This window comes from Mustelus asterias, chromosome 9 (genome assembly GCF_964213995.1).
Source record: "Mustelus asterias chromosome 9, sMusAst1.hap1.1, whole genome shotgun sequence".
NCBI classification, from domain to species: Eukaryota; Metazoa; Chordata; class Chondrichthyes; order Carcharhiniformes; family Triakidae; genus Mustelus; species Mustelus asterias.
Window position 1 is genome coordinate 8,658,158 of NC_135809.1, and position 12,094 is coordinate 8,670,251.

Here is a 12,094-nt window from a genome sequence, read left to right on the forward strand (position 1 = left end):
TGGCCACCTGCACTTGTAGTAGAAAAAGCCTCATACATGAGTTTGCATATCTGACCTGAATTTCAGGAAGAATTTACCTCCGTGCAGCTTCGAGGCACTTGTGCAGCAGTAGACCCAGTTGGTGTCTGTAGCACTTGGCCCTCATAATTGAGGATGTTGATTTCGTCCTTGCTTTGCAAGTGGATACTGCTTGCTCTTTTCTTTGAGCCACGTTAGTTAGAGCCGTTGATTATTTGTTGAGCTTTCTTCTGGCTGGAGAGGTTATTCCAATTAGCTGTGCTGACTATAATGTTGGCAATGGTACAGTGTTCTTACCTGTTTGTACCACTTAATGGTTTTCTGCCAAAATGGTAATGTAAAGTAATTAATGATTGAGATCACATGTCCAATATCACACTGGCAATTACTCACTTTTATTTGCCAGTCAAAAATGTTCTTGGCTCTACCTGGGATTCCCATTTTTTTTAAAGTCTAGTCTCTCGTTTACAAAGTGTAGCAGCCAGTTTCTCACAGTAAGATGCCACAAGCAACAATTTGCTAATGATCAGCCCCCCAGCTCATACCACCTTCTCAATGATGAGAAGGATGGGCAACAAAGCTGGCCTTGGCAGCAACACTCCCACCCCATGACTGAATTAAACAAAAATCTCTGCTGTTGGTTCATAGCTCAAGGGAGAATTCATCCTCCTGTCTTAGAGTGGTGTAACGGGAATTTTTACACTCACCTAGACAGGGGGCTTCCAGAAGGAGGACCCCTCTAACAATGCAGCAATGCTTCAGTACTGCACTATGGATTTGGTGCTCATATCCGTGGAGTGTGACTTGAACCCACTACCTGCTGATTCAAGTGAGCACTATCACTGAACCCTGGCTGCATGACACTTTAAATATTTAGGACATCATAAAGCATTTTACAGTCAAAGAATATAAGTGTAACCTGCCAGAGATTGGTAAATTTTGTACAGAAAGTGCTCTAAGACTGACTTTATTCATCTAAGTGGAGTATAATTTAGTCCACTGCCATATCATAGAACTTCAGCTGTCAAGAACAGGTCTGGGACATGGTGAACTTAGTCATGGTAAAGGACGCTTGCTGTCGTGAACAGCTGGGGTTCAAGAAATTGCTTGGGAAGAAAGAAGAAGACCTCTTCCTTAATGAACGTCGATTAAATAACCTGGAACTGATGGTGTTAACAATTCGGTGATTCAGAGTCCACATTTAAACCAAGCCAGGAGGCCCCATGTCAAGACTTTTTGGGTGCATTTTTAAATGACGTTACTCTGAAACAGTAGAATTTCTGAAGTTAAATTTTATTCAGTTCTGTGTTGAAGCATCTGACTTGACTCAGAGTGCTTGTGAATCTGAATCAGAAGGGTTGTGGCTTTGAGCACCACTACAGTCTAATCTTGGATTATGAGGTCACATTTCCTTCAGTGCCACACAGTTGGAAGTCTACTAGATAAGACAGCAAACAGAGGCCCCATCTGCCCCCTCGAGATCCCATCACACTAATGTGGAAGAGCAGGGGAATGAGCCCCATCAATAAGACATCATGCCATGATTATATAGCCTTGGCTGCTGCCAGGTTTTCCCATGTTGCAACATTTCAAACAGGTACTTAATTAACTGAAATACCTTGGGACGGTCTGAGGATGAAAAGGGTGCTCTTAAAAATTCAAGTCAAATAAGTATTGAACCGACTATTACTTCTGTTGCACCCTCCATCCCACTGTGCTGTGGATAACTATCATTTTGATCTATTAAAAACAGGTTTACAATTTCATTACATATAGCACCCACAGGCCCCATTTGTCCTGCTCTTTGAACTCTCCATGACTCACGGAGACACGGTGACCCAGTGGTTAACACTGCTGCCCTCACAGCGCCAGGGACCCAGCATTCGATTACTGGTTTGGCTCACTGTCTGTGCGGAGTCTGCACGTTCTCCCCATGTCTGCGTGGATTTTCTCCGAGTGCTCCGGTTTCCTCCCACACTCCAAAGATGTGCAGGTTAGGTGGGCTGGCCGTGCTAAATTAATCCTTAGTGTCAGGGGGACTGGCTAGGGTAATGCATGAGGTTATGGGGATAGGGCCTGGGTGGGATTGTGGTCGGTGCAGGCTCGATGGGCTGAATGGCCTCCTTCTGCACTGTAGGATTCTATGATTCTATAATTAAGACTACCCTTCCCGAAACTAATTGCATCAAGCGCTGCCTCTCTTCCTGCATCGAGCGCTGTCTGAGATAGGTTGTACCCAGTTTCATGTTGTAAACTCCCCATGGCCACCAGGAACGGCTTCATTTATAACATCTTAAAATGCTAATTTCATTTTTTAAACCTAAGTTGGCCTTTAGGGGCATGAATCCATAAGCTTTTGGTCAATGAATTTTTATTGTTTATTATAGAATCTAGGATTAAGTATCAGCAGATTTTATATCATGCAGCGTGGGTAGGCTGCTTGCTGTTTCGTGGATGAATATTTTATACTGTCACATCATAATACAAGTATATTGGTGCAGTAGCATATTGTCCTTGACCTATCTAAATCAATCTAGATTGGTACAAAATCCGTTTAACAATGTGATAATGTTGTGGTATGAAATTGCCGTGCCATCTCTTTGAAAGCTCTCATGTTTTTGTTCTGTTTAAACTACGGGATCTGTCAAAATGACATCAGAACTGGTATTGTACAAATCTTTGCTGTTGCTACGGCAATGAAGGCAATTCTGCATTAACTCATTCACAGCTGTGCAGAACTTAAGATATGAAATACTAAGAACTGTTAACAAAATTTGAGATTCATTTCTGGTTATTCTTCAACCCTTTTGTAGCTCCTTTAAACATATGAAAAATGTTCCATTGTCTGTGTGGACTTTGCACGTTCTCCCCATGTCTGTGTGGGTTTCCTCCGGGTGCTCCGGTTTCCTCCCACAGTCCAAAGATGTGCAGGTTAGGTTGATGGGCCATGCTGAATTGACCCTAGCGTCAGGGGGACTAGCAGAGTAAATGTGTGGGGTTACGGGAATAGGGCCTGGGTGTGATCGTGGTCGGTACAGACTCGATGGGCTGAATGGCCTCCTTCTGTACTGCAGGGATTCTATGATTTATAGACAAGGATTTTAAATGGGTGTTCTTGGGGGAAAAACAGAGCAGGGGAAGCCAGCAAAAGTATATGAAAGAAGATGGTAAACTAGCAAGGAGGGTGTTGAAATAGTCAAGTTTGGAAATGAAAATGGAATGCATAAGATTTCAATCTTAAATGCTGAGGTAGAGTGAGTAATTCTGATAATTGACAGGATGTGGACTTTAGCAGCTGGTCTCTGAGACTCATGTCTGACCATGTAGAGACATGATGTGGAGATGCCGGCGTTGGGCTGGGGTAAACACAGTAAGAAGTCTAACAACACCAGGTTAAAGTCCTACAGGTTTATTTGGTAGCTTTCGGAAGTTCCATCGTCAGGTGGGTGGGAGTTCTGATCACAAACAGGGCACAAAGACACAAGCTCAATTTATATGAATAATGATTGGAATGTGAGTCTTTACAGCTAATCAAGTCTTAAAGGTACAGACAATGTGAGTGGAGGGAGCATTAAGCACAGGTTAAAGAGATGTGTATTGTCTCCAGACAGGACAGCTAGTGAGATTTTGCACATCCAGGCAGGTTGCGAGGGTTACAGATAGTGTGACATGAACCCAATATCCCGGTTGAGGCCGTCCTCATGTGTGCGGAACCTGGCTATCAGTCTCTGCTCAGCGACTCTGCGCTTGTCATGTGTCGTGAAGGCCGCCTTGGAGAACGCTTACCCGGAGATCAGAAGCCGAATGCGCGTGACCGCTGAAGTGCTCCCCCACAGGAAGAGAACAGTCTTGCCTGGTGATTGTCGAGCGGTGTTCATTCATCCGTTGTCGTGCATCTGCATGGTTTCCCCAATGTACCATGCCTCCCACCCACCTGACGAAGGAACAGCCTGTTCCGAAAGCTAGTGGCTTTTGCTACCAAATAAACCTGTTGGACTTTAACCTGGTGTTGTTAGACTTCTTACCATGTAGAGACAAACAGGCAGAAAGATCAGCAACTATGGTTGAGATACAGCTGGTTGTTGCTGGCATACGGAGCAACGATGGCACCTTGAGGAACACACAGATCAGGGGGATGACCATTGGGGCAACATACTGACAATGTACAGGGGAGGAAGCCATAGAGGAAACCTGCATTGTCTTTGCGGTTTACCATCCTACCTAAACAGAGTTGATGTCATGCCAAATGTTACACATTGGTTAAAGACGTCAAGGATGGATAATCCACTTGCAAAGGATGCAGTTCAGACATACTTGAATTAATAGCATACCTTTCCCTACCTCAAACCAGAAGCTCTTTAGAGACAATGTTTTGAAGTGTAGTCACTGTTGTCAAAGTAGTATCATGGAAATTAGTATTTTTCTGCATTTTAAATTATGATCATCAGCACGGTAAATCATCCGACAGAACATTAGATGGAACCATGAAAATTAAACAGCTTAACAGTCACACTTGATGATAATCTGTTTTCACCAAGCTCCTATTCCAGTGCTTCAAATTTAAATACCCAGTGCTGGAATTATTCTCAGATGTTCTTCCTGACTCCAGCCGGCCACCTCATCGTAGGCACTTGTCTGGGGTTTGAACTGTGTTAATCTAATGCTCTCAAGCACCCCTCCTGAAAAACTCACCCGCTATCCATTCCCTCTCCTTTTCCAAGGCCGTCCTTAAAGCTACCTCTGGCTAAGCATTTGGGGAGCCCTCCTAATAAAGTTAAAGTTTATTTATTAGTCACAAGTAAGGCTTACATTAACATTGCAATGAGGTTACTGTGAAAACCCCCTAGTCGCCGCACTCCTGTTCGGGTCAATGCACCCTAACCAGCACGTCTTTCAGAATGTGGGAAGAAACCGGAGCACCCGGAGGAAACCCACGCACCCACGGAGAACGTGCAGTCTCCGCACAGACAGTGACCCAAGCCGGGAATCGAACCCAGGTCCCTGGTGCTGAGAGGCAGCAGTGCTCGCCACTGTGCCACCGTGCCACCCTGGCCTTGTCCTACACCACCTGTGTAAGCTGTTTCAGCCTATACCCGCTCTCTGGTGCATTGCTGCTTCAACTCTGGCCTTTTTTTCTTCCCTCTGTCCTCACTAATGGCAGACCCTCTATTTGTGTCTCTTTGTTCGGATCTCTCTCCCTTAAATCTTTCAGCCTCCATAACCAATTTTGTTCCCAGAAGGAAAAAAAGTAAAATCTGGGCAATAAGAATACTGGTCCGAACTGGCCTATTAGTTTATTTTTAAAGCTAACTTCTCCACGTTCCCTGGTCGCCTGAGTTAGGAAGGAGATTCAATCTGCTTAAATGTGAAGCTTTTTTGGATCATCTACCACATTTAAAGGCAGGAAACTTTATTTTCTGCAATGCAACTTGCGAGTTTTTCCCAGTTTTAACATGCACTTCATTTCTCCCCTCTAGATGGTGCTGTGTTTCAAGTAACAGCAGTAAGTTTTTTAAAAAATTATATAACCCTTCAGAAGCATTACATTTGTGTTTAGACACTTTCACCAGATTGCAACAACGGTGTCTACCTGTACCACCATCCTTTCCACTTCCACTCTTACTAGTTAGCATTTAGGCTCAAACATTCATACTATTTGTGTTTGAAACTGTTTAGATCTTGGTGTATATACACAGACCTCACTGGTTGTACATATGGGGTATGCAGGTTGAATTGGCAAGATTATCTTCAAAACCTACTGATTCATCGCTGTTGGGGGTTGGTTTTGTGACAATTTTTGGAATTTTGAGTTTCTGCACCAAAACCCTTATTCTGACAAAGTAAAAGTTTATTAGTCACATAAACACTGAAATGAAGTTACTGTGAAAATCCTCTAGTTGCCACACTCCGGCACCTGTTCGGGTAACATTGAGGGAGAATTTAGCATGGCCAGTGCACCTAACCAGCATGTCTTTCAGACTGTGGGAGGAAACCCACGCAGACACGGAGAGAAAGTGCAAACTCCACACAGACAGTGACCTAAGCCGGGAATTGAACCCGGGTCCCTGGCGCTGTGAGGCAGCAGTGCTAACCACTGTGCCACCGTGCCATCACCATCCAGTATATTGAGTAGATATGACAGCACCCAGTGATTCCTGTCTTTGAGCCAGGATCCCATTGCCCGTGGACCCGTGCTAAAAATTACAGGTATAGAAGTAGGATAAGGATTGAATTGTCCATTTGAAACTCATTTGAAAGCCTTTGAGATAAAGTGAGGTAAATTTCAGGACAGTGGTGTTGTACCTCACAATGTACCTGTCAAAACAATGGGACAACAATGGGACAACACAGGGAAAGTTTTTTTACATTCTGCCCCACAATGTTCATCAAAAGTACACTTGCGTTTTCCTGTCAACAAATAGTAAATTGCTGTGTTTTTCTTTGAAGTCCGAGGTCAGTGTTGATGTGCTATCTGTGAGCTGGAAAACTGTCGCTGTCTTCCGTGAGCGAAAATAGCTTTTTGTTTGGTGCAGCTCTGCCTTCTGCCGTTGCTAAGCAATAAGAGGACTCTATGTTCTATTGAGGTAGAAGAGAAACCTACAGGGCTAAAGCCTATACCATTAATTTTGAAGTTACGCAACAGACACCATAGTCAAACCTGTGTGACTTGTGTATTTGCAGGGCTTGCTTTGGCTTTTCACAGTTTCTAACTGGACTTTGTAATGAGTACATAAAGTGCGCTCCTGGAATAAGTTGTGCCTCATGGCTAATCAACTACTTTGGCCACAGAGCCTAAACCTTCACAATAAATAGTGGCGGAAATATTTTCTTTTTAATGGTGGAATAACATTCCAACATTCGCTGCCTTCGTTTGCCTCAGCTCAGGTACCCTGACAATCTACTTGAGTAAGAAGTTTAACAACACCAGGTTAAAGTCCACTTTGTAGAAACTTGATGTCTGTGTCGATATGCGCAATCTTCTTGGAGATCCTCTCCACTTGGAGCCGGCAGTTTGCGATGTCGATGGTACTCGATTTACTTGAGGACATGGTGGGATTGTACCCTCGCATGAACGATGACTTTCAGGGGAGAGAATGTAAAGCAGGATGGCAATAAGCATCGATTCAGGTTATTTAATAAGAATCCAATTTGTGCCGTGGGATTTGAAGATCTCTCTTCTCTTAGACAGTTCCTCAGAGTTGAGGATGAGTTGCTTTCACACTAAACATGTGTTCCCCTCATTGGACTGGTGGCCCAGTGGTTAGCACTGCTGCCTCACAGTGCCAGGGACCCGGGTTCAATTCCGGCCTCGGGTCACTGTCTGTGTGGAGTTTGCACATTCTCCCCATGTCTGCGTGGGTTTCCTCCGGGTCCTCCGGTTTCCTCCCACAGTCCAAAGATGTGCAGGTTAGGTTGATTGGCCAGGGAAAAAATTGACGTTAGTGTCAGGGGGATTAGCAGCCTGGCTGGGATTGTGATCGGTGCAGACTCAATAGGCCGAATGGCCTCCTTCTGCACTGTCGGGATTCTATGAGGTGTCCAATGGGCCGTACAGTCTCTGTCACAGGTTGGGCAGACAGTGGTTGGAGGAGTGGGTGGGTGAGGTGCCCAGGTTACCACCCACACCTTTCGCCATCCACGCTTGGCTTCAGCTTGTTCTTAGTGATGAAACTCTGTTCAGCTCCTTCCCAGATGCTTTTCCTCCATGTGGGCCAGGGATTCCCAGATGTCAGTGCAGCTGTTGCACTTTTTTACAGTGGCTTTGAGGGTGCCCTTGAAACATTTCCTCTGCCCTCCTGGGGCTTGCTTGCCACATCGAAGCTCCAAGCGGAGCACTTGTTTCAGGAGTCTCAGGTTAACAGAGTTGGTCGAGTGTGATCAGTGCTTTGCCGTTGGCCTGAGCAAGAACACTGGCATGGCAGGTGTGCCAATGTCAATGGATTTGCAGGATCTTGCAGAGACAGTACTAGTGATACTTCTCTAGGGTTTTGAGATGCTTGTTGTACATTGTCCATGTCTCTGAACCATATGGGAGGGTGGGGATCACTATTGCTCTGTAGACCATGAGCTTGCTGCCGGGTTTGAGGTCTTAGTCTTCAGACATTCTCTTTCTCAGCTCACTGAAGGCTACGCTGACACACTGAAGGCAGTGTTGAACCACGCCGTTGATTTCTGCCTGCATTTGAAGTATGGAAAGTGGTCTGATATCTAATGGACAAGGTGCCAGGAGCAGATGGAATCCCTGCCGAAGCACTAAAACATAGCAGAGAAGCACTAATGGCGCAATACATGACCTCATTCCCTTCTCTGGAAGGAGGAGAAAATGTCAGAAGATGTTGGCAGCTGTAATTGTGATCCTGTTCAAGAAAGGTGACAAATCCAACCGCACTAACTACAGAGGAAATTTCCTGCTGTCAGTCACTGGATAGGTCATCGCAAAAGTCCTCCATAGTTACCATCTCCCTGTGGCTGTAGAGCTCCTTCCCAGAGTCTCAATGTGATTTCTTCCCACTAAGGGGCACAACAGACATGATTCTCACCCTGTGGCAACTACAAGAGAAATGCAAGGAATAACACCAATCTCTGCACAAGGCCTTTGACCTCCCAAAGGTCTTCGACATTGTCAAGCATGAGGGACTATAGAGCACCCTCCTCTGTTTTGGCTGCCCCCAAAGGTTTGTCACCATCCTTTGCCTGTTCCATGATGGCATGCAAACCATGATCCTGATCAACAATCCAGCACAGACCCAATTCACATTCGGACTGGGAACTAAGCAAGGTTGTGTCATTGCACCGACGCACTTCTCGATCTTCCTTGCTGCAGTGCGCCATCTCACTCTCAGCAAACTCCCTGCTGGAGTGGAACTAACTTACAGAACAAACAGGAATCTGTTCAACCCCTGTCGCCTGCAGGCCAGATCCAAGGTTGTCCCATCCTTGATCCTTGTGCACACTTGAAGGCCGAGTTCCAAGCCACTAACACTTTCACCAAGGCATATGAAAGCATGGGCCTTACACAAAACATCCGTAAGACTCAGACCCTCTCCTGCACTGCCCGCAGCTGTCAAACTCCATCACGAGACTTTAGACAACCTGAAAATGCTACGTAATCTGGCACAGAATTGGGCAATTTAGCCACACTGGCCTATGCCATTGTTTATGCTCTATGCCAGCCTGCTTCATTTAGCCCCATCAACACAGTGGCATAGTGGTTAGCATTATTGCCTCACAGTGCCAGGGACCTGGGTTCAGATCCAGCCTTGAGTGACTGTCCGTGTGGAGTCTGCATGTTCTCGCCACTCTTCCTTTGTCTCATATATTTTTCTTCCTTCCTCTTTAAATGCATGTCTGTTCACCTCAATTAAATACAATGAAAACACCTCCTCTACATTTACCCTGTTGAACGCTTCATAATTTTAAAAGGCCTCTCGTTGACACTTCTCATCTTTCCCTTTTAAAGTGGAAAGAGCCCTAACTTTGAAACATAGAAACAGTTTTAACTGTCTTGGGTTCAATTCGTAATGAGCTCATGTTATCTCAGGCAGTGGCCCAACATCAACTCCCTGCCCTTGTAGCGCACTGTTAAATCAGGAAGGTGCTTAAACAGGAGTGTAAGCTAACAATATTTGACATCAGTCATATAAGGAGGTATTATGACAGGTGACCAGGGGCAGAGCGGTTCAGGGAGGGAATGCAAGAGCTTCGAATCTCAGCAGCTGAAGACATGGCCACTAATGGCAGAATGATTCAAACTGGGTGTGCAAGAGGACAAAATTAGAGGAATGCAGATATCTCTTGAGGCCTGCAAAGATGGAGCAAGCCATTTGAAAACTAGGATGAGGGTTCTAAAATCAAGCTATTGATTAGGTCAGTGAACAAGGGTGATAGTTGAGCAGAACTTGATGTGAGTTAGCAGAGTTTTTAATTAGCTTGAATATAAGATGAGACGATGGCCATGAGAGCATTGGAATAGTTAAGTCTGGAAGTAACAAAGCAAGGAAGACAGTGTTATGGAAGTAGCTGTAGAAGATTTTACTGAAATGGATATAAGAAAATAGGAAATAGGAGTAGGTATAGACCATTCATCCCATTGGGCCAGTCCTGCCATGTTCAGTAAGATCATGGCTGATCTGACTGTGGGCACAACACTTTCCCGCCTGCCCCAGTAACCCTCGATTGACCCCCCTTTGTAGATCAGAAATCTGCCCAACTCAACCTCGAAGATATTCAATGACCCCCGCCTTCGCTGCTCCCTCGGGAAGAGAATTCCAAAGGTTAATAACGCTCAGAGGAGAAATTTCTCCTCAGAAGTTACAGGTGCAGCTAGGAGTTAAGGCGTTGCAGTTGTGCTTGGGAGCAATGACGTGGGAGATCCGTTACTTTGCGGGGGAAGAATTAGTGTGTCAGAGTTGAGCTGTCAGATAGTGCAGCTTTAAAACTGGTGCTGACATTGAAGCAAGAAATAAACTGGATCTATTCAAGTCTGCATGAAAAAACTAACTCAGATTGATTTGGACTGAATTCTCAACTTGATGTCGGATGCATAATGAGTGGAGGATCAATATAGAACCACTTAATAAATCAACTGAAAGATCATGCAATTCGATTCTAAAGGAGCAAGTATTGTCATCTTTGGGTTGCTTCAAGAGTTTATACAAGCACTGCTAAAGCATTAATTCCTCTCGTTACTAAGTGTAAAAAGATGGGAATAAAGGAATATTCGGAGGCAAGTAGAAATTAAATTTTGAATAGAAAAGCCTTGTACATGCGTTTTTTTTAAATGACCTGGCTAATGTTTATTCCAATAATCAATATTTGGATTATCACGTTGTTAGTGGGATCTTGCTATGCCCAAAGTGGCTGTCACGTTTCCTACGTTACAGTAACTACATTTGGAAGCTACTTCGTTGGCTGGAAAGCACTTAGGACTTCATGAAATGCATTCTATAAATGTGAGTCTTTTAGGAAGTTTCGCTGCACTGTTATTTCACATGGCTTGGTCCAGTTGCTGTGTGCAATGCCATCATAAAGGCCAATGGTTATGCGGAATGTAAAAGTTATTTAAATTTACAGACAGCTAGTGACACATCAGTACCATTCAAACTGGTAATAATATTGGAAGTTCCAAGGCAGGAATTTACAAACTATTTGTCCTTCTGGTTTGCTGTAGATCGATTGTTTTGACGCCTTTCCAGGCCACTCGTATAAAACAGCTGTTCCTATGAACTTGCAAGAATGCGGAACTTTAAACACAATCAGGGTCATGAGTGTTCTTCATTTGAATGTCTCCACCATTACTGCATTTCGTTGGCTGTAAAGTACAAGCATCCTGTGGTTGTGAGAAATGCGATAGAAATACAAGTTCTTTCTTTATTCACCTGATTACAAACCTTCATTTTAACACCCATGCTTTTGTGGACTTTGCAATTCCATTCCTACCCAGTCCTGCAACATAATCAGACCCAGTTACTTTTTGTTTAATTCTTATGTATGTTGTAGTTGGGGGTAAGGAGTGACTGGGGATTTTCATTTCTGCTGTTCGCACTTTCGGTATTAACTTAGTGTCTGGTGTTTTTCACATTCTTATTGTTTTTTTGAGGACAAAGTGCTTGAGTTATTTTAAAAATATAAAAGGAGTGATGGATAATGTGAACAAGATTTGATAAATTATTGTTCTGATTGCTCACTTGCTGCCTGTAAAGTGAAACACCTCGAAGATTAACCTAGTTGGAAAAGCGCACGACCACGTAGAAGATAAGATTTCCAATTACAATCAGCAGAAAATGCCATCAGTGCATCCTGAGTAATGTGTTTTCTAATTGGGTACCAGATAATACAGGCACCAGTTTAAATTTAAAATGTGGTCACTTATAGGTGTGTCCAGCTGTTCTGGTACCTGAAAATATCTAGGGCAGGTACAGAATTTGCAGTACCGGGAAAAATGAAATATGATTAGCTGTGGAATAAAGCTTCCCCCATGCTGTCAATGTACATGATGTGGAGAAGCCGGCGTTGGACTGGGGTGGGCACAGTAAGAAGTCTCATAACACCAGGTTAAAGTCCAAAACGTTTATTT